The following is a 23,497-nucleotide window of genomic DNA, read 5'->3' on the forward strand; positions in this document are numbered from 1 at the left end:
TATATATCCAGAAAGCGCCACTCAACGGACTTCAAATAAGGACATCACATCAACTCCTTTGCTTTGCAACGTTTTGGGCTTTATTGCCCTTCGTCAGGCTGCACAAACATCAATACGTATTGATGTTTGTGCAGCCTGACGAAGGGCAATAAAGCCTGAAACATTGCAAAGCAAAGGAGTTGATGTGATGTCCTTATTTGAAGTCCGTTGAGTGCTGCTTTCTGGATCTATATACATGTGCTTGTAGTGGGCACCGCGGCATTTTGACTTACATGGAAAGGAGTTTGCTGCACTCGTGGATATTTTATATATATATATATATATATACATACATTTTTGATTATATTTTAATATTTTAGATATATTTTCATTATTTTCTTTTTATGCCATTTATTGGTATTAATTATGGTAGTATAATTATTATAATCATTATTATAGGATTTTTAGATTTTTTCACTATAATTTTTATCCTTATTTTATGATTGTTATATTCATTATATATCATATATTATTGCAGGTATATATATGTGAATTTATTACATGTGATCTGTTAGTCACCTTCTGCCCAACTGATGATCCACCTCTTCCTATTCCTCCTTGCTACATATTAGGAGCTATCAGCGAGAACCATGGCTCCCGATTACGGAGGTACCTTCCAGTGTTAACCTTACAGGGGTGAGTCTATTGGAAAATACTGTTCACTAAGACTATTATCACCCACTGGATACTTTGATCATAACCATTGAACATTATATCTGATAAATCGCAACAACATAGGGATTGTTACACTTATTCTATTTGCTGCTATATTGATAGATACTTTATGCTCTACAGAGTCATTTGGCAATGAGAACTGAATTTTAATTGCATGTTTTTTATTGTGCACCAACTGTACTTAAGGCTGTTATATAAACTGAGGCTATAAATTGAGTATCTATTGTGGCTATTTAGGCTTTCAAAGAACTCTGAATTGATTATTGGTATTAATAATAATGATAGTAAATTCTATACTGCGCTACACACTTTTTTTACTCATCACCAAATGCAACGTAAAGAGAACTACTTGTTTAATCCATGCTTGTATTAATGCAATGTTTTGATCCTTCCTGGGCCTTTTTCAAGCAGCTCAACTTGTGCAACAGGTCACCAAAAAGTGTTAAAGCAGGTACTGTATGGATCTAGCTGAAAGAAAACTGGCCTACCTTATCACTGTGGTTTCTGAAATCCCCGTCTGTTCAACAGCTCCCTAGAAGTGAACTATTTATATGTTGGAGCATTTGGATTATGCCTTCTAGCTGTTGTGCACCTCATTGTTTTATTTGTTGAGATGTGAGTGCGGGACTCTATACACATATATATATATATATATACCACCATTAGATGCTATACAGTACTGTATTGTCAGGGGCGTTTCTACAGAGGAGGGGGCCTGTGTGCAGTCTCTGACATGGGCCCCCTCCTCTCCCTCCAGCGGTCGGCAGCACACTAAGCTGTGCGTGGCCAGTGCCACACTTATAGACTTTGGGTACTAGAGTGTGCCCGGAGTCTATAGCACATGCGCAAATCACTGGGAAAATGGCCGCATAGTGGAGTTAGGGGGAGGGTTAGAGTTAAGCACTAGGGGGAGGGTTAGGGTTAGGCACTAAAGGGAGAGGGTTAGGTATTGGGTGGGGGGAGGAGTAGGTTAGGTTTATGCACTAGGGGGGAGGTTAAGTTTAGGAACCAGGGAGGGAGGGTTAGGGTTAGTGGTAGGTAGAGGGGGAGGGTTAGAATACCAACCAGCTTTGGGATCTGACCGCCGGGATCCCGAGCGCCGGGATCCCGTACCCAACTGTGTCCTTTGTGGTCATGTCCAGCAAGAGAACTATGAAATTTGGCCATCATCAACACATCTTTCTTAAAAATCCCCACTCTTATCTAATAATCACCATGTACAATCATGCATGTCCTCTATCTGCAATAAATAATGTTAGACAAGAGTATATATTTACTAAATGGTGGCTTTTCAAAGAATTTAAAATGGCTATTATTTTAGAAAAGCATGACTAGTTTTGTTTTGCATTTAGTATTATTGCTGTTTTAAGTCTTGCAGGCAAAACTACTCACAATCAACCTTTAGTAAATATATCCGAATGAGCAAAATGTTATTGTAGTTACTATACACTTAAAAAATACAATTCACAGACCACTAAATGTCCTCTTTCATGCCTTGAATATGAGAGCCCCTTACAGACTAGAATTCATTCAATATGTTTTTTAGATATTCTTTTATTCTGTTATGTGCATTCTTAATGTGTTAAATTGTGCAAGGCTAAAATTATTTATTTTCTAGCCCTGCATGCTATATTTTGTCAATTCTAAAATTAATTTGATCATATTGTAACCAATCACAAGTGGGTTACATTACAGTAGGTGCTGATGTTATTATTAGAGTATTTCATTTTATTTCCACATGGCCTATTTGTGGTATCTTTATTTCAATAAAATTGTATTTAATAAATTCAGTTTTTTTTTGCAACTACAATTTTACAGGGATAGTGAAACTGCACATTCTCTAGTGGGGACTTGCCGCCATACACATTCTTGTGTTTGTAATTAATAAAGCTCTGGCACTAGTGTACTGTGACATTTAGTGTCATAGTTTTATATATGGTAATACTATTACACTGGTACCTTCAGCACAGGATTGCCAGGAAGAGCCTTTGTTTATTCAGCCCCATACTGAGAGTGCCATGTTGCCATGATCTCTCTATCATTGTAGATTTAGCTTTGTTATGAATAGGTTGGAATGGTATTTCATTATGATGCTCTATTGATTTCCATGTTACTTGGTGACCTGCCCAATCTATTAAATTTGATTATATGCATTACTGTAGCAGGTAACGTGTCCACTTGTTGTCTGGGTATTTTAAAAGCATTTGTTTATGTTGGCATCCTGTGGTACAAAAAATAAACTTGCAAAAGCTCAAAATACCCATATGACTATAACAACACATATTAACTGATGTCAACCTTCTACAATATTATAAAAACGGAGTTTATTTAATTAAAAAAAACACTTTGCTGACTAAAATCAATAAATAATTTAATTTATTCAATATAACAACTATACAAATAAATAGTTTTCACATGAACGTTTCAGCCATTGCTATTGTTGGAGCACATTCAGAATGCAGTAATGCCTGAGACTGAGACTAGGGCCAAGCCTGGCTCATCTCCAGCCACTGACAGTTATTTAGTCATTGAATTGAGTAAATCTATTAAAATGTAAACACAGTAGTGCAATTTCATTATTATATATACTTTTTCTGGGGATAATTAGCATATTAAGTATTCAATGTTTCCTTATTTTGTTTTGCTTTCTTTTTTTTTATAAAAAAGGAGCTACATTTTTTTGACAAATGCTTCCTGTAACAACTGTCTTGCCCCAATAACTATTTTAATAAAATTTCTGAGTCCAGATCAGAGGCTACAGGTATGTGGAACAGTAACTGGGAAAACTCATTTAAATAATAATCTTCCTATAGAAATGATATGCCTTCACCATTCTTGCCCTCTCTGGTTCGCCCAGACCAAGTGGGGTTTATCCCCAATAGGCAAGCTGCAGACAACACTCGTCATCTTATTCACCTCACACAAGAACGCTCTTTGTCGGCCCTGGTGGTGGCTCTCGATGCTGAAAAAGCCTTTGATAGAGTAGCTTGGCCTTTTATACATCAAAACCTTCTCTGTATGGGCTTCGATGGATATTTTTTAATGGTATCTCCTCACTATACTGTAATCCCTCTGCTTTGGTACTGGTGAATGGCCTATCCTCTGAAGCTTTCACCATCGGCAATGGCAGACATCAAGGATGTCCACTTTCTACCTTACTATTTGCTTTGGTGATGGAATCAGATTAAACAATAACATTTCAGGTGTCACCATTGGCAGACTGGATCACAAGATAGCACTTTATGCTGATGACGTGATCCTGACTTTAAATGACCCTTGACACTCACTTCCAAGCTTATTTGAGGAAATAGAATACAATGGCCGATTCTCTAACTACAAAATCAACGCCAACAAATCTGAAATATTGGATCTTAATATTCCCTTAGCAGACCTCACATTTCTCCAACAATATTACACATTCCGGTGGCAGCCTCACATACGTATATACTTAGTGGTTTATCTCACTAGATCATATTTAGAACTGTATGCTGCCAACTTACCTCAGTTGTTTTCCTATGTCAGAGCTGATCTCTCCATTTGGAATAAACAATTCATATCTTGGTTCGGCCAAATGGCAGCAGTCAAAATGAACATCTTACCCCATCTTCTTTATCTCTGGCAGACACTCCCAATACCTTTCCCTGTAAAGACACTGAGACTCCTTCAAAAAGACCTCTTAGATTTTATCTGGGTAGGTAAAAAGGCTCAGGTTCGACTGCGCCTCCTTCAGAAACACCACACCTCCAGAGGTGTTGGGGTACCTGACCTCATTAAATATTTTCAGATGGTGCATCATGCCCCATGTATACAGTGGCATGCCCCTCCTGCCCAAAGAGTGTCGACTACTATTGAGGCTGATATTTTATCGGTCTTCTCCCCATCTAGCCTTCTATGGTGCTCATCTAAAATCGCCCCAACACCATTCCTTTGTTGCCGACTGTCACCTTCACTATCCATATATGGGACTTTTGCACTAAATTCTATTGTCTTTGCCCCTCCCTGTCCCTGACTAACCCCTCTCTGGAATAACCCAGCATTTCCCCCTGGTATCAACCATCGCTCCTGGACCTGTCAAAACATTTTTATCCTCTCGATATTGCTCCTTTGTGTACCTTTCCTGACTTTGCTAGCATAAAGACTCGGTTCTCCAACCCACATAAGGTATTTTATCAAAACCTTCAAATTCATAATTTCTATCACTCCCTCTTGACAAACTCTCCACTTCTCGCTTCTTTTCCCATGGAATCTTTATGTAGGCACTCCCAGGCCACTAGAGGTCTTATCTCAACCATGTATCAGTTGTTACTATCACACTACCAACCTCCAAGGTAGGCCCATAAACTGGCCTGGGAATGAGACACAGAGAAGACTCTGACCCTTGAGGAGCTGAAATTAGTCTGAAGATTGCCAAGAGCTCCATTTCTGTAAGAATAAAAAAAACACTTACAAACTCTACTTTCATTGGTACATAGGCCCTCATTCAGAGGCGGTCGTTAGATGCAAGCGGTCACACTGAATCAGGACAGCCGCTTGCAACCTGAATGGCAGCCTCCTTGTCGATCGTTATGCTCAGCTTAATTACCGACCAGGTTGATGGTCGCAATGGTGATCACCATCATGACCATCGGGGCTTATGACCAGACCCTAAGGTTGGGTCTGGGCACTCATAAGCCCCAGGGAGCTTTCTGCTCTGATGGAACAGGAAGCTCCCCACTGACATCACTGATGATGTCAGTGTGGCCACCCACAAAACGGTAGGCATTTGTAAAGGAATGCCTCCATTTTAGAAACCACCCCCCTGGCCTGCCTACCAAACGGGGGCAGCTGTCGATCAACATTGACAGCCGTCCCTTTGGTAGCGAGCTCCGGAGCGACAGAGTTTCTCTGTCGCTCGGGGGCATGTGCACACGCAGTGCGGCTGCTGCACGTGCGCAGGCCTAACCATCAAGTCGGTTACGAGCGCATCGGTGCTCGCGTCCGACTTTGAATAAGGTCCATAGTTCCTACCCATCTACATTTGAGTTATCCTACTGATTTAGATTTATGTTGGCACTTGTTTAGCCAACAGGGAACCTTGCTGCTCATGTGGTGGTCATGCTCTCACATTCAACCCTTCTGGAGGAAACTTCACAACTTAATTAAGTCTATTAATGGCATTTCAATGCCTAATTCTCAGCTTTACTCTTTGTTATCCCGGCCCATACCAAACGCTCCACACCCACTTCAAAAGTTAATCAAGCATGTTTTCAATGCAACTAAATGCCACATTGCCTCCAAATGGAAATCACCCTCTCCTCCCTCTCAGCTACTATTAATCTGGTCTGTTCCATGTACAGAATGGAAAGGATCTCCTCTGTATTACATTACACCCCAGGTCACCTAATCAAGGTTTGGACTCCATGGACTATACACTTTGATGCCGAGCCCCCATTAAACATGATATAGCTACTCACACCGACTGGTCCCCTCTACCATCCCTTCTCTCCTCTCATTCTATACCTTCACTCCTGCTAATTTCTTATTCCATGCTTGTCCTCCCCCACCTTCACATATTCTTTCCCTTTAGGTCAACAACAAGATTGCTGATATATTCAGCCATCATTATGGCCTTCACTTACTCATACCTCCAATTTGTGTATTACTCTTTCTAAATTGGACTGTTTTAGCAGTTTCTTTTTACAGTTGATCATGCCCTACTGGCTTTTATTCCCCTTATGTTGTATTTTATACTTCATTTTGTATACAGTGTATTAAAAAAATCTCAATAAACAGATTATTAAAAAAAAGAAAAAAAATGAAGTGCCTGAGTCAGTGCCACACACAATGCCGGTGTTGAAAAAGTTGAATGATTTTCTTGCTATTGTGCATACGCAAAAAATCTCTGAAAACTCCTAAGATGCATAAGTTACACAGAATGTACACACAAATGCGCAGTTGTGATTGCGATGTCTGGTAAAAGAGTGAAAAAACTGGACTAAGAGGCTAATTCAGCAGAAGATGGAATTGCAAAGCTGCACACAAGCAGCTTTGCAATTCTGTCCTTGCAAACATGCAAATACAGCAGGAGGTGTATGACACCCATGTTGCATTTGCAATCCTAGCACTGTGACCAAGGTCTGGAATAACCATTGGTCATGATGGTGGATGGCGCTGAATACATCTCAGCTTACTCAGGCTGGCCTGCTTGCAAGGCCAGGAAACTGCTGTTGTGGACGTAGCCCCTGCATTGCCCCTTAAATGCCTCTGCTTGTCAACCTGATCATGCAGGACTCTTTCTGCACATGATTAATTGTTTGTTTAAGAAGCTTACTGCACTCTCTGTAGTAGGTGGATCAAATTGGGGTTTTTTTGTAATTAGTGTGTACACATGTTTCTAGTCTTATCTATCAGTTAATTGTAGGCTGGAAAGACATGTGGATGGCATAGTTTGTAGATCTTAAGTGTGTAGTCCAAAGTGTAGTTTGACTGCAGTTAAACAGGAGGAAAACAGTGGCATAACATTCTATCAGCCATCCCTGCCTCTATTTTTTTATCAAACTACTGTGAGCTACGTGACTCTCATACACCTGCTGTCTCCATATGATGGACACGCCTTACTGAACTCTCTGCTTGGACATTGCAATGAGTAACCACTTTGCTTGCTGCTCTTATTGATCACTTTTTGTTTTCAACACCTCTGACTATATAATTTATGTGTCAATATCAAATTGCCTTAATGCCTTTGAACTTCCTGCCTGCATTGCCAGTGCTTTGTAGCAGAGCTTCACATCTATGAACCTTTAACACTATTTTTTTAGCAGTTTATTCCTGCACCTTTAATATCTCGTGATTATTATTCTTATTCATACACTATTGTAGTTGTGCTTATACTGTATATTAATCAACACTGTTCTATTACTGGACTGGAGGCGCTGTTAATCACAATGAGAGATACCAACTCTATGGAACCAGATACATGTGTAAGACGCTATCACCGTCATCTGAGCAACATACCAGTAGGACAGAAAAATGAGGATGAACCAATCCAGTCCTGGCAGGGATGATGTACAGCCAGATGGGAGGACTTCATTAGTTGACAGCGTGGCATCTCCATTTCCCGGCAAGAGGCCTAAGAGAATTGCCAGGAGCACTGTTGTGCAACAAGATGCGTGACAGTACCCCCCCCCCTTAGCGAGGGGTTAAGTCAATAACATGTTTCACTGCTAGACCCAGCTTTGTTAGGAAAGTTCTCAAAAAATTTCCTTATCAAGGCAGATGCATGTAAAGCTCTCTCGGGAACCCAGGAGCGCTCTTCGGCCCATACCCTTTCCATTTAACCCGGAACTGAAGACCCCCACATGACAATCTGGAATCCAGGATCTTTTCAACATAAACTCTTGATGCCCCCAGATGAGGACAGGTGAAGGTCTAACAGGCCATCAGGCACTGAACCTGGAAGAAGAAAATACCGGCTTGAGCAGAGAGCAGTGAAACGTGTTATTGATTTTTACGGTGTTGGGCAACTTCAAACTGAATTCCACTGGGTTAATCTGGGAGATGATTCTATAAGGCCCTATGAATTTAGAACCCAACTTCTGAGATCATTGGTGGATGTTAATATTTTTAGATGATAACCAGACCAGATATCCCACCTTGAAATTGCATGGTTACTGATGTTTATCCGCCCATGTCTTGGAGCAACAGGATGCCTTGATGAGACATTGGTGAACCTTCCACCAAACAGACAGGAGTCTAGAGACTGATGTAGAGGAAGGTGTTCCAGTTGAGACCATCTCAAAGGAATTAATTCTAGGATGCAGCCCAGAATTACAGGAGAACAGTGAAACAGAGGATGATGAGTGGCAGGAATTATTGTAGGCATATTCTGCAACAGGAAGAAGGCAAACCCAATCCAACCCAATGGTGTTTTGAGATGAAGCATCAGAGATACTGCTCCAAGGACTAGTTCACCTGCTCAGACTGTCCATTTGACTGGGGATGGTATCCGGATGATAAACTGAGGTTGACGCCCAAGGCTGAAGAAAAATGTTTCCAGAAGAATGCTACAAATTGGGTCCCTCTGTCCGAAACAATATCAACAGGTAGACCATGGCGTCTGAAGATATGTTGCATGACAAGAGAAGATAATTCTTTAGCTGAAGCCAGTTTGGTGAGTGGGACAAATTAGCCATTTTGTTAAAACGGTCATCAACTCTCCAGATGACCAAACAACGAGAGGAATATGGAAGATCCACAATGAAATCCATGGCAATGTGAATCCATGGCTTCAAAGGAGTAGGAAGAGGAAGTTGAAGACCGGGAAGAGTAGTACGAGGAGCTTTGTTCTGAGCACAAAATTGGAAATTATCCAAAATGTTTTACAGCCAGTGATAATGTTATGAATCCCAAGAAGAAACTCTTCTGAAGGATGCAATAGTTCTGAGGATTATATTGTGATGGGATCAACCGAAGGACAGTGCAGTTGTAACTCAAGGCTGGAGATGCTAGACAAAGGTGGAGATCTAGTTGTCACATAGCAGCCTTGAGGGATGGAGATACTTGGCAATGTGGTGACCTGATGGTCACGGAGCAGCTTTGAGGGCTAGAGATACTCCAAGATGCAGAGCAGCAGAGATAACTTTGATGTACAATAGAGTCCACTCAGATGCTGCACTGATGGAGTGGCAATTTGTGATGACTGAAGATGCAGAGCAGCGAAGATTGCCATGATGTTTAGGCTTAGTCCACTCAGTCACCGGGAAGTGATGTAGCAACTGGGAGATGATGTGTACACACACTGCAGAGGTAGTTGTAGTGTAAGGCTGGAGACCCTCAGATGCAGCAGTATGCACTGTGCAACCAGAATATGCAATGGCACTTGGGAAGCTGTGAGCACTCTGCATAGGAGATAGCCGCCATGTTGAGCTGGATCCTCAGACACTGCAGTGTGGGTTATGCTGCTGATAATGGATGTAGCAACTGGGAGGTGATGTGTACAGTACACACACTGCGGAGGTGGTTGCGGTGTAAAGTGGGAGACCCTCAGATGCACTAGTGCGCACTGTGCTGCCAGAATAGAAATGGCACTTGAAAGGCTGGAGGCACTCTGCAGCAGAGATAGCCAGGATGTTATGCTGAAACCTCAGGCGTTGCAGTGTGGTTAAAGTCGCTGAGATGTAATACAACAGGAGACACAACAGACTTAGGACTGGAGATGCTGACAATCACAATGACAGATACCAACTCTATGGAACTGGAAACATATGTAAAACTCTATCACCGGCATCTGAGCAACACACCAAAAGGACAGAAAAAGGAGGAACCAATCTAGTCCCAGCAGGGATGACATACAGCCAGATGGTAGGACTTTATGAGTTGACAGCATGGCATCTCTGTCTCCCAGCAACAGGCCTAAGAGCATCGCCAGGAGCACCGTTGTCCAACAAGATGCGGCAGCAGCTTGTGACAGACAAGAAGAGAACCAGAGAGTTATTGAGCATCATTTTGAAAACTGACCAAAGACTGTCCCGAAAATTAGTCCACACTTACCAAAACAATAGACCTGCTTGTGGCAGGTGAGTTTGGGTGAAGCTCTACCCAGATTACTATTACCTGAGCAGGCTTTTTTGCTGTAAATTGTAAAAAAAATTGTTAGAAATAGAGAAAAAATGTGTATCCCCGGACCTCTAAGCCTAGGCTGGTATTTTGAAGTGAGGGTTACAGTGTGGGGCTGCCCCTATTTCCAAATAGCCAGAACCAAGCTGAACCAGCCAGGGGGTTAACACTATAGCAGGGGGACACACAATGTGGGGTGCCTCTGCCATAATGGCAAACAGCCCCAAACTGGTCAGCCCATGGCTGGAGTAACCAGGAGAGTAGGGACCATCCATAAAATAGGGCCCCCTTCCTCAAGGACAACTACTGAGGAGTATTTGTGCCAGCAACATTGTGATTACACTTACTCAGAAGGGAAACCTTGCAACAGATGTCTTTCATCATGTGTCTCCCTTCAAGCCCTATCCTTAGCCTGAACAGTGTTAGTCTGTGAAAGTAATGATTAGGAGGGAAAAACACATCATGAGGCAAGTGGTCCTTCATTCTCAGTAGTAGAACCACAGATGGTTTTATAGTAGAAGGTGCCAAGGAAAAATACTATATCAAGAATAGACCCCCATAGTGTTACAAAAATTGCACCTGTCTTATTATTATAGCTGATGAAAATGACATAAAAATAAGATACTGTCCATATATACAGCATAACAAAACAGTACAGAATTGCATGCAAAACAGAAATTGGGCAGTAGTGCAGTAGTTAGTTATGAAACTTCTATTAAAATATATACAGTATATACAGGTTGAGTCTCCCATATCCAAGTATTCCGAAATATGGAATATTTCAAAATACGGAATACTCTGAAATACTGAATATTTTTAGCATGACTGAGATAGTGAAACCTTTGCATTTTGATATTTCAATGTACAGAAACTTTGTTTAAGGCACAAAATTATTAAAAATAAAGTATAAACTGACCTATAGGCTGTGTGTATATGGTGTATATGAAACATAAATGATTTCTGTGTTTAGATTTGGACCCTATTCCTAAAATATTTCATTATGGTATTCAATTATTCCATAATATGGAATATTCTGATATCCAAAATACCCCTGGTCCCAAGCATTTTGGATATGGGAGACTCAACCTGTGTATATATATATATATATAAATTTATATAAACTAGAGATGAGCGAGTTCAGATTAGTTCGGATTTCCACGATGAGTTCTGATTTTTCCAGGCTAAAAATGTCATTTTTCATGGACAAACATCATCATTCCTGGACTTTTGTCCAGGAATGATGTTTTTCCATGAAAGATGACATTTTGCCTCTTTCTGAGTCCCATGTTTTTGCCGTGAAAAATCTGAACTCGGCATGGAAATCCCAACTAATCCGAACCCACTCATCTCTAATATAAACTATACATTTACATATAAAATATCATATTAACATACAAAATCTAATATTAATATTAATCCCCTTTGCATAATTCTGTCCATCTTACTAAATTAACACTACTCTACAAATTTAAGATTACTTTTCCCTCACAACCAATTAAAATAAAAAAAATATTAAAATTAGGGTCTAGAGTTACTTTCTCAATTTTTCACTTTAGGGAACTGTAGATGAGCACATGCCATTTTTTTTCTACAGTTTTCAATTTTAAATATTAGAAAAACAACTAAGAAAAAGTTGGCCATTTTGTTGAAGCTAATGCATAAAAAAAGATACTCACAACAATGATTTCATAAAGATACTATCTGTCTGGGAGTTTCCAGGCTTGTCTGTCTCAACATCTGTAATCTTAAACACATTGACTTGTGAAAAAACTATTATTTCCTACACTTATTCCTCCACAGCACAATTAGTTTTGTAAATGTACAAAAACCCACACAACACAGTGTCACCTCAACATGTTTATTTTTGTAATGCAATAATTGACCCAAAAACTCCTATTTTCCCTGCACTTTCACTAGTCACTAGTCATTATGTGTTATTTAATTTTAGCAATTATAGTATTGGACAGCCCATATATCAAGATAATAGATTATATTTCCTCTTAATCATATATAGACAATGATGACTTGCATGAAGAAATGCAGAGTATTCCCCAATCATCCAAACAAATGGGCTACCTATTGCTGGTAGTTCAGAAATCGTAACATACATTGATTTATTATGTCAACACTTTATAGACTTTGAGGGCATTATGTTATCTTACAGCAGTTATGTAAACAATTGGTATCTTGACAGGAGGCATCCCGACTGCTGGTATTACATACCCATTCCAGTTTGTGTGTGTGTGTGTATGAATAGTTTGCTATAATGACAATTTACTTTAGGTCATGTGTTGGTTATGGGTTGTCACTAACCTATCCAAACAGGGCTAGTTAATGTGTCATGAAAAATTGTTTGTTTTTTTTACTAAAATTGCCTCTCTAATGCAATAAAGCAGAAAATCAAGGATGCTAATCTGACAAAAAAGGTGAGAGACCAGGGACCAAAATGACTGAGCCACACCATACAGCCCACCATGCAACATCATGCAAATTTACAGTGCTACGATTGGGAGAAAATTCCAAATTCTAATTCCTGTCTACACTATATTTCTGATTGTGTGCAGTTGTGATGCTACATGGTGCAAAAAATATGCAAAAGTGTTAAACTATGTATCTGTGGTGCAGCATCTAAGATGCACAATGGATCTTATGTCATATAGCCCAAAAATGCAAGGTGAACACATCTGTATGTAGAAACATGCACATACAATATATGGGATCAATCCAATTGGGATTATACTGTAGGTAGAGATGGGCAAAACTTTGCCAAAATACTGATATATAATTGAAAGCAATGAAACATTTTACTAAAATACAGCAATCAAAAAGTAAATTTACCTTTTGATTTACTTATCACATATCTTTTCATAGGATGTGTAGTGGTCAGTATTCTTTGGAAACATAAAAATTGGATGTCATCATTCTAAGGGACTTGATACTGTAGACAAGAAACAAATAAATCATTTTTGTTATATTAACAACAATGTCAACTACAACAACAGTATACCTTAAATGTAACATAGCAAAGGAAAGAATAATTGTGTTTTAAAGTTGGATATATAGCAACATATTTAATAACTTGAAAGCAATGGATTCATAGAACATCCCAGCAGAGATGTGAGTTGTCCTGGCATTTTTCTAAAAAAAAATAACTCTTGTCTTATCGTGCTTTAAAAATGACAGTTTAAAACTGTGTACATTGCAGAATAAAGCGTGGAAATTTTCCCACATTCCCCTTTGACTGCTTTTTTTCTTGAATTAATTTCTTTATTGATCAAGACACTGTAGCTGGAGTGCTCAATGGCAAACTTTGATGAAAAACTCATTTTAGAAAGAGATTAATAATGTGCCTAGTAAAAACCAATTTTCTCACATTTAATCTCCTAATCTATTTTACATTATTTCCCTGGGGTATTCTGAACTTCACAGATACATGGCTCTGTGCAAATAATCAATTATACTGGAAGAAGCTTGTAAAGGTGTTTCTTGATATATATGAAACCTCAAGCTTTCTAAATGGATTTCTAGAGTTCTGAAATATATTACAAGTGCTTTAAAATATTTAGAAATTTTAACCACTTCAAGACCTTATGCTTTTGTTTTCCCTCTTCATGACCAAGAAACATTTTGCACTGTCTCTATTCAAGAGCATACATTATTGTATTAGTCCACATACAGTAAGTGAATATTAAATTGCTTATTTCACACAACACCACTTAATTACTTCACAATTTGACTGAGTTCTCTTTCTTATAGATATATCAAAAATCTATATTACAGGCCTACATAAATAAATAAATATTTGTATAGTTAGATCAATGATTTCCAGAAGACATATACACAACTCTCTTCCCTCCTCAGCTACCTGAAGGATGAAGGAGGTCAGATCTTTATTTCCAGAAATGTTGCAATGCATGTAATAGAAAATTCCTTTATAAGGCTCATGCCACAACAACAAAACATTGCAACAGCTATACGTATTACATAAAGCCTCCAGCTCTCCAACATGACCACTTGTGAGTTGGTTTAACAAATGTTGAAGTTTTAAATCAAAAGAAAACCAATGAAAGTTTGCAACATATTATTAATAGATAAAGCAGTATCATTTTAATTTTTTATGCATTTTACTAAAATGCATTACATTATTATGAGGTAATGTGCTGTTAAATTCATAGGACATTGAGAATTTTGCACTAATATAGCTCTTTCTAACTAAACAATTCATGATTCTTTAATTACTTATTAAATCAAAACATTTGTTAAGGAACACATTTTAAGGGTATTTTTATGCAAAATTTACAAAGAAAATTTTGATCAAAAGCTTTATTTTAAAATAACATTTTTCAAGATTTTAATGGTCACTTATAACTGTAACTATATAATCTAACCAAATCTATCACACAGAGAAGTATTCTGTGTGTAGAATTCCTATATGTATGGGATTTTCCTTTTCTAATTTTGATGTCATTCTGATCGTTCTGAATCAATGTAAATTGGAGAAAATTAACATATCACTGATAGTTTGTGTGATCTGAAAGTATATATATATATATATATATATATATGTGTGTGTGTGTGTGTGTATACATACAGCGGGTAAAATAAATATTGAACACATCAACAATTTTCTTAGTAAATATATTTGTAATGGGGCTATTGTAATGAATTTTCACCAAATGTCAGCAACAACCCATGCAATCCACACATGCAAAGAAATCAAACCATAGATGTCCATAAATTAAGTTATGTGTAATAATATGAAATGACACAGGCAAAAAGTATTGAACACGCTTACTGAAATTTATTTAATACTTTGTACAAAAGTCTTTGTTGGTAATTACAGCTTCAAGATGCCTCCTGTATGGAGAAACTAGTCACATGCATTGCTCAGGTGTGATTTTGTCCCATTCTTTTACACCAACAGTCTTCAAATCTTGATGGTTCCGTGGGCCTCTTCTATGATCTTTAGTACTTTTCATAGATTTCTAATTGGATTCAAGACAGGTGATTGGCTGGGCCATTCTAGCAGCTATATTTTCTTTCTCTGAAACCAATTGAGAGTGTTATTGGCTGTGTGTTTGGGATCATTGTTTTGCTGAAATGTCCACCCTTGTTTCATCTTCAGCATCCTAGTAGATGGCAGCAGATTTTTGTCAAGATTGTCTCGGTACATTTTTCCATTCATCCTTCCTTCAATCATATGAAGTATGCCAGTACCATATGCTGAAAAACAGCCCCACACCATGATGTTCCCACCTCCAAACTTCACTGTTGGTATGGTGTTTCTGGGGTGATGTGCAGTGCCATTTCTTCCCCAAACATGGTGTGTATTATGGCATCCAAAGAGTTAAATTTTGGTCTCATCTGAACAGTCTATATTCTCCCAGTATTTCATAGGTTTGGTCCAAATGTTGTGCAACAAACTTTAAATAAATGAGCTTCAACATGCTTTTTCTTCAGCAATGGAGTCTTGCGTGGTGAGCATGCATGCAGGCTATGGCAGTTGAGTTCTTTACTTACTGTTTTCTTTGAAACAATTATAGCTGCTAATTCCAGGTCTTCCTGGAGCTCTCCACAAGTGGTCCTTGGCTCTTGGACAACTCTTCTGATAATTATTTTCACACCTCTGTCCAAGCACCTGGTCCTGACAGGTTTATGCTGAAATGACGTTCTCTCCACTTACAGATTATGGCCCCAACAGTGCTCACTGGAACATTCAGAAATGTAGAAATCCTTCTGTAACCAATGCTATCAGTATGTTTTGCAACAATAAGGTTGCAAATGTCTTGAGAGAGCTCTTTGCTTTTACCCATCATGAGATGTTTCTTGTGTGACACCTTGGTAATGAGACACATTTTTATAGGCTATCAGTTGGGACTGAACCAGTTTATATTAATTGCACTGACAAGGGGCAGGATTGCTTTCTAATTAGTGATAGATTTCAGCTGGTGTCTTGGCTTTTCATGCCTTTTTGCACCTCCCTCTCCTCATGTGTTCAATACTTTTTCCCTGTGTCATTTCAAATTGTTACACATAACTTAATTTATGGACATCTATGGTTTGATTTCCTTGAATGTGTGGATTGCATGGATTTTTGCTGACATTTGGCTAAAATTTAATTTAGCCCCATTACAAATATATTTACTGAAAAAATGTTGATTTGTTCAATACTTATTTTACCTGCCGTATGTGTGCATGTATATATATATATATATATATATATATAAAACCTGCTTATTTGCCACTTGCTTTTATGTTCTTGTAATGAAGTGACACTGATCAACCAAGATGATTGAACTTTAATTAAACCCATTTCCAGTAAACATTACATAAAAAGAATATAATAGTTTGTATAAGACAGCAGTGTTCAGGCTTCAATTATCTTCTAGTCTACAACTATTTCCAAAATAATTATATAAATCAGATGTAATACTGGACCAATACATTAAAATAAAAGATCCAGAGATGGTATTATGTTTCTCAAACAAGATGATAGAAGCTCATTGCAAACCCCCTAAAACTAATGGGCCCTGCATGAATGGAATAGAGAAATGAAAAGATGGAGAAATCAGTGATTTTCACGTTACTAAAACAATATTTAGACTTTCTCCAGCTAAAATGCTAGAGAAAAGTCATTCTTTTGTTTATAAAATTGACCCTCAAGTACCACAATCCCACTATCAATGCACTCTGGGGCCTCATTACTCAAATTTGCCTAGTGTAACATTATATATAAATACACTCCTGCTTAAAACCATCTGATGTTTCTCTTCTATTAATTATAACCTTACAAATTTCACATTTTTTGCATTTTTCTTTGGAAAAAGGTTTTCTCTTCAATTTTGCATTAGCTGCTACTTCAGGAAATGAAATCACATAGACAGCTAAGATACACTTAAATGTCAGTTATAAATGTAATGTAATAGGCATGTAAGCCTAATATCTAAGGCTAATTAATTAATTGGTAAAGCTTTGACACAAAATTTAGGAACTATATCCTTGAAGGAGTAATTTTATATACTAGAAAATTAATAACCATTCTTTCATATTAGCAAATAGTAATTAAAATGGCAGCACTACAGACTACACTCTGAGATGAGTATATTTGTCTTGATGAAATGACTAAATAAATCTCAGGTGTCTTCAGAAATGGAAACAAAGCCAAAGACATAATGCATCTGAGCAATAAATATTGTTTAAATTGAAAACTGAATGTAAAGGAAACATTTAAACTATATAAGTAATTGTAAGCAAATTAACCCATATGATACACACACTATTGTCACTAAAAGATATATTATAATTTTATAAATATTTTTTTATGTAATTTAAATATATTTTATAGAATCAAAATATAATCTGTAATAAAGTTCAAGTCATTTGTCCTGTAAGATGCTACAACATGATTTTGGTTCTGTGTTCCATCAAAAGGGGGAGGATACAAACCACAATTTCCAGAACAGTTAACCTAATCCATGTTGGAATGCATAGATATGGTTTGCATTATTAAAAATGTTTGGTATTTAGAGTTTTACAGATAAGAATTATTTCTATTTTTTACTATATTAAATGACTTGGTCTTTCTCCACACTACCCCTAGAATTCCTATCCTTGTCAAATTGTTCAGTTGTGTCCTTGCAATTATAGTAGGAGAACATGCAAAGTAATCATGTTGCTTTGTATGACACTACTGAACAGTGTTACTTTTTTTGGTCTGCCTATGTTTGGAACTAAGGAGAATGACATTCCAGATAATAGACCCATGGTTTCTAGAAGTTGTAATTAGCAGTCTAAAATGGTAAACTACAGATAGTACTGGGATGAAGATCACAATAATAAACTATTTATATGGTATAGTTTTTTGTTTAACCATATACAACCCAAATAGATGCAAACCATGCCAGGGGCTTGCCTATAATGAGTTAACCCGAGGTATCTTTTCTAGGAAACAGGTTTTCCTGGGCACCAGAATTAATTAAATTAATGAAAATATATATTTTCTTGATCGAAAAGTAAAAAATACGGTATTGTAAGGTACATCTGTAATTCTTAATATAGAATAACTTTATTTTATAGTGAACACAAATTATATACACATTTTATGATGTTTGTATAGGGATAAGAATGGCTAGTCATGATCTCTGAAAAGTCTGTAAACTAATGAAAGTATGTCATGTATACTGGTGTTTTGGTTGGTTATATGTAGCAGGACACATCTGTATATTTGTGATATACTATTATTAGAGCAACATATTTGTAAATAAAAGCTTTAAGGTACAGTACAGTAGACAAGTACAGTGTGTTTCAAATTTGTTATTGGTTGAAAAATTATAAATAGGTGTATTATTTGACTAATTAGATCATACAATTATGTATTTGGATTATTATACATTAGACATATATATTTTACCTTTAGAATTTGAACATAAATGTGATTCTGTATTGTGATAATAAATTAACATTATAAACACCATTCTACCATAATGTATTGGCTGAAAAAATACTATACATAAAATTTACAGCATATGGCATTTGTTCAAATTCAATATTTAGAATGTGTGATATAAGTACACAATCAAGAAATTAGATGTAATCCCAAAATTGTGATTCTATCACTATGGTGAATACTTACATTAAAAAGCACATTTTTTTGGAGGGGTGTGCGTGAAAACATCTATTGTCAAGGCTTCAGGGTTCAATAAATAACTTCAAAAGCACAGAAAATAGCAACTTAAGCAATAAAGTTATTAATGCAGAAAGCCTAAAGCAACTCTAATTTCATGAAAGAAGAAAAAATTAGCAAGTTGAAAAGGTCTAGACAGGAAGACAAGTTTAAACATAAATATTCAACATAAACAGTAAATTAAAATGATCACTCTCTAAACTAATATATTTAGAGCTGTGCAATCTCTTGGGTCTGTTTCCTTATTCCTCTAAATATATCTTGAAGTTTTGAAAATACTTAATGATTTTCTATGGCTGCCTAGTTTCTTTAACTTTTTCTCTTATTTCATAAATAGCAATATTATATATAGTAATAGTTAGACTGCAACTGAGCATCACTTTGAAAAAAAAAATACAACTAAAAAAACAAACAAAAATAATGTCTGTTTGATCCCCTGGAACGGGTTAGGTACGGGATGCCGGTGCTCAGGATCCCAGTGGTCAGAATCCTGACACCAGCATCCTGACAGGGTTAGGATAATGATGTGTCGGTAGATACCCTACCCATAAACCTAACTTTCCCTCCCTGAACCCTAAACCAAATCCTGCTCCCTAGTGCCTAGACTTACCCTCCAACCACAACCTAAATCCAACCCTACCCCCTAGTGCCTAACCCTAATCCTTCCTTTAATGCTAAACCCTTACCCCAAACCCTCCCCCTAACCCAACTACTTACCGTTAGGATGCCGGGGTCTGAATGCTGGCTCCTGGATTCTGACTGGTGTTGGGATTCTGGCGCCGATATTATGAGTGCCAGCATCCCTCACACTGTGATTTAAACTACATTCCCCTGGAACAGGTCAATGGTCTCGAGACAATGGCAACAGTGAAAGTTATCACTTATGAACTTATGAAACTTTTTTTTTTAATCTTTTATTTTATCTTTTTTAGAATTTTTTCCCTGCCTTCCCTCAGTTTTCTTTTGTTTTTCTTTATATATATATATATATATATATATATATATATAGCGCACAATAATGAAGTACATTTTATTAACTTTCAGTTTAATAAGGATTAAAAATGTACATCAAAATCAGTGTTGTAAAGCATTGAATAACTTATTTGTGGTTCCTTGTTCAATTGCTCCACATCAGTCACAGTGCTGATAATGCATTCCTAGGATGTATACCTGGTTCTGCAACTCAACTCATTCTCATCTGAGCTGTCTGCACATGCATCAAAGTTCAAGATACACCCAATTCATTTTGTCATCTATGACTTTGGCAGGTGGTGGAGCTTACATTTCCAATCACAGTTTTATATCTTTATAAACCTTTAATTACTCCCAATCAAGTAAGGGAATATAGGTAATCTATGTAAAACATCAACACTGTGTTATCTGCTAAATCAAGCCCTGAGTTGTAATATATTATAATTTATACTAAATCATACTAGAATATGTTCACAATAGCTAATCGTTCAATTAAAATATATTTAATTACCAGTTGTGGCACATGCTTTTCTGTGACCCTACAAATAATGTACCCCCAAACATTGTTGTAGTACTTATCAAGTATATAAACTCTAGTTTCTTAAATTATTATAGCATCTGCTTATTAATATTTGTTGATTTTTTGCTAAGCATATAAATTATTTTTCATCTCAAGTTTCAGTCTTAGGGGAAATTTTTTTTTTCACTAACAGCTTGTGTATTCATTATACACAAACTGATTTAATTTAAACTGAAGTAAGTGGGCATTGTGCAGCTGATAACATCAGTAACTCTCTGCTCATAAGTATATATTATTAGCGATATTTCTTCCACATTCCTATGCAAATTCAGGTTTCTTTTATTTCCTATCATTATTCAAAACATAACTCTGAGACAAGGAATCCTCATGGAGCTGTTTCTTACAGCAAACCGTCTTTCTAACACACTCATTAGAAAACATCTGAATTTTGATCTGAACGAATGTAATTAAGTAATTTTCCACAGGGACAAAAGAGGTTGATGAACTGCTCAAGTAATACTTGTTTAGCATTAAAGATACTTTAAATAGAATGTTAGTAAAATTGAGGGCAATAAGTTACTATCTAGCAGCCACCTTAATAGATTTTTTTAATATAATGATATATTTAATTATTTTCATGAAGAAATTAGAAACAAACAATATATTTCTGTACATATTAAAAATCTGAAAAAAAATATGGAAAATGTCTCATATTGGAATAAACATGATATTGATTATTTACATGTGATTTAATTTTTGTCAGTAATATAATAACATGAACTTTTTAACATATGATTATATGTACAGTATGACAGATTTATGCTATGCCCCATTCAGTAAATAAAATATGGAGACCCATTTATATACTGTACATATACTCTTCCTTGAAATTCAACCACAAAGGCAGTTATAAGGAAATGTACTGTAACAGAATGCATATAACAAGTTATTTGATAATATAATGATGCCTGTTTTAAGAGCTTTAGGATGGGAGTCATCCATAGAGTCTTGAGCAATAGATATAGACAGTGGAATGTAACAGTAGAGGTATGATTAATTTCTCTAGGGATTTGTAAGGGGTTGGGTATGGGAATCCCGATGCCGGCAATCCTGACAGGATTAGGATACCGACACTTGGAAGCCAGTATACTAAATCTCTTCTTCTCCCTGCCCCTAACCCAGGGGCATTTTAAGAGAGGAGGGGAACCGTGTGCAGTCTCCATCTGGGGCCACCTCATCTCTATCCGGTGGCCGGCGGTTCATTAAGCAAAGCGTCGCAGCAGTAGACTCTGGGCACTAGTCTGTGCCCAAAGTCTACTGCGCATGTGCAGGTCACCAGGAAAATGGCACAGCAGCCTTTTTACCAGTGATTTCCCAACTGCGCAAGCGCAAAACGCTGGGAAAATGGCCACGGCTGCCATTTTCCAGGCAATTTTTACAGCGCTGATAGCACTGATGTGAGACTCTGGAGAGTTAAGTATTTAGTTCTACTTACTGATAGAGAAGCATTTACATGACTCAAACCAAATAAAGAAAAAAAGTATTCTCATATCGGGCACACACAGATTATATTGAGTAAATATAAATACAATACATTAAGAGCCTGGATTCTAAATTAAAACATAACTTTTATTAAGGCGAAATATATAAAAAATGTTTATAAGAAGAATAATTAAAAATATTGACAAAACCTATTACGTGTATTATTTCTCTATTTATTCTTATGTTGTCCACATACTTCATTAAAGATATTTAATAGCATCAATCTATTGTCACTTTTTTTACCAATATGGAAATCCACTGATGAATTTGCTCCTATTTACATATCCTGTGACAATATATGATGTCACCTCCTTCATAAATTGCGGTGCTCGTCAGTTGTTTGGATCAGTAGCTCATAAATCAACAGTATCCTATTGAGCTGCTGAATATAACTATTGCTGTGTATAAATTATTGATACATTTTATCTTCTCACATTATACTGTCTCAAATATGTAACCATATACGGCAGTGCTGTATTGTATATCACTGCATTTTCTCCATTTGTTGGTATAGGTAAGTATTTTCATTTGTTCACATCAATAATTTGAATAAAAATAGTAAAGATTTATTGTTCATCACTGCCTATATCCATTTCAGCAGTGTCACATTCAATTATTCCTCATATAATGAGAATAATATTTTCACCAATGATGAACGATATAGATTCTTATTTTAATTATGATATACAATAAAATTAGGTTAATGTGAGTTGTATCATCCACAGCACTATGTATTGAAAGCTGATTATCCTGTATTCAGCTATCACTACCACGTGTGTCTTAATCGGCAGAAATAAACCTGGATAGGGCCCACCAGTTTATATACAATGTATTTAAGTTGATATAAGTTATGTCATCTACAACGCTGTATACTGAAAATGATTATCCTATACTCAGCTTATTCAGATCAAACACATGTGTTATAATCGGCAATAATACACCTGGATAATCCCCACACGCTGATAGTGTCTTTTAATAAATATACCACGTCTCTAGTATAATCACTTCACTTAGCGATATTACATAGTGGTAATAGATTCTCCCTTATATTATTGTAAAGGATGACAAGCTATACAAGTTCAGCTTGCAATATAATTCAATGACAATATGATATACTCTGTATTTAAGTTAGCATAAGTTGTATCATCCACAGCACTACACACTGAAATTTGATTATCATATATTCAGCGTTCACTGCCACACGTGTTTTAACCGGCAATAATGCACTTAGATAATCTCCACACGCTGATAGTATCTTTTTTTATGGTATAAATATACAAGATTAACCCTGTCTCCAATATGATCACTTCACTTAGCAATATTGTATAGTGGTAATTGATTCTCACTTGTAATAAACAGTTATAAAGGATGACAAGCTGTGCAGATTCAGCTCTTAATATCACATGAATCTTTCCATTTTAATCAATGACATGATGTCATATTACATGATCCACATATATTGACAATAACAA

The 23,497-nt window shown here is 36.7% G+C and overlaps 1 protein-coding gene across 2 annotated transcripts in view; it reads right to left on the bottom strand.

The window, feature by feature from the left end:
- MGAT4C (MGAT4 family member C) overlaps nt 1-23,497 on the bottom strand; it is a 167,953-nt gene that overhangs the window by 43,557 nt on the left and 100,899 nt on the right. The window contains exon 2 of one of the 2 annotated variants that reach the window (XM_088453794.1): nt 13,147-13,246. The gene's annotated coding sequence lies outside the window, so the exon portion shown is untranslated. Of the gene's footprint in view, nt 1-4,214; nt 4,647-13,146; nt 13,247-23,497 lie in introns of those variants that run through there. The other variant, XM_088453798.1, reaches the window with a different exon arrangement.

Source organism: Taudactylus pleione, unplaced genomic scaffold, assembly GCF_031769625.1.
Source record: "Taudactylus pleione unplaced genomic scaffold, aTauple2 ptg000040l, whole genome shotgun sequence".
Classification (NCBI taxonomy): Eukaryota; Metazoa; Chordata; class Amphibia; order Anura; family Myobatrachidae; genus Taudactylus; species Taudactylus pleione.